Source organism: Orycteropus afer, unplaced genomic scaffold (genome assembly GCF_000298275.1).
Source record: "Orycteropus afer afer isolate SDZICR_OR568_19922 unplaced genomic scaffold, OryAfe1.0 scaffold00371, whole genome shotgun sequence".
Lineage (NCBI taxonomy): Eukaryota > Metazoa > Chordata > Mammalia > Tubulidentata > Orycteropodidae > Orycteropus > Orycteropus afer.
In genome coordinates this window covers 575,242-576,418 of record NW_006921958.1, presented here as the reverse complement: position 1 = coordinate 576,418, position 1,177 = coordinate 575,242, and the positions used below count along the sequence as shown (strand labels likewise).

Sequence of the window (1,177 nt, the reverse complement as noted above, 5' to 3'; positions counted from 1 at the left end):
TCAACACCACTTGGTTTTGAAGTGAAAAATTAACGAAGGCAGGGTTGGCATCCTACCACTCCTCCCTGTGATCTGTCCGGATCCTTCGTGTACCACACAGCCTCGTCTGCAAGCATGTTACTCAAGACCGTTGTCATGGGGACAGTCGGTGAGGAACACATAGCTCTCCCCCTGTGTCACGCATGAAGGCCGGGCCAAGCCCTACCTTGAGAGCCTCAAGCTCACTCTCCACCTGCTTGGAGAAGTTCTCGCTGTGCTCACGGAGCTTCCGTTCCTTGGCAGCCTCGGCCATGGCATCCTCAAGCTGCACTTCCAGCTGTGAAGGGTAAAGATGGTTTTCATGAACGCTAGCACCACCGCGCCACCTAAATCTCTACCAAAAGGACCTCCAGCAAACAGTATCCTGAAAGAGCTTTGTGCTTCTTCAGCCTTCATCAAATTGTACAAGTTGAAAGTTGAGAAATACACTCCAGGGCTTGATCAGGATGGTTGATTAGTAATAAAACAGGCTTAGAATTTAACTTAAATTGATAATTTAGTATTATATTATTGTTCCATCTGTAATTGGAACATTAATTCTTAATCTGAGGTTTTACCAACTTGAGTTATAGTCAGCTACTTCTCCAAATCTAGGTGGGTTACAAAACAAAATGTCTAAGAAAGCAAACAGGTGTTTTGAGGTTAAACTACAGAGATCTGAGCTTAGACGTAACAGAGCATGTATCTCCAGGCCTGCCAATGACTATGGCTCATCAATTCCATTTCAATAGAATTTTCAACTCAGCATCGCTGAAATACGTCATCCGCTGAGAGTAGCACACTCAGAATACCTAGAGCAGTTCTCGGGGCTGCGGGAGGCCCCGCCTTTTCTAACGGCCTGATGGGCAGACTTTCTTCACAGGCTTCAACCAAACAACACATGACAACAGTCGGAATGCAGACTCCGAGCTCACGAGAAGCCACTTTCTCTATTCAGCCAGACATCACAGAAAAATGCAAAACTGTAAAAAACGCCACTCTTCTCACTAAATGTTCTTTTGTTTTAGAAAATAGTTATTTCATTAAAAATGACCCTAATTTTCAAACATGTAATGGGTTTACTACTGTTAAGTTTTAAAGAACTTAGTAAGTATCAAACTTTCTTAGTTTTCATCTCTAACGAGGTACATTAAGAGAC

General features: G+C 43.3%; 1 protein-coding gene across 1 annotated transcript in view; it reads right to left on the bottom strand.

The window, feature by feature from the left end:
• The window catches only part of CDC42BPB (CDC42 binding protein kinase beta), a 167,080-nt gene that overhangs the window by 32,914 nt on the left and 132,989 nt on the right, over window positions 1-1,177 (bottom strand). The gene's annotated exons all lie outside the window — the stretch shown is intronic.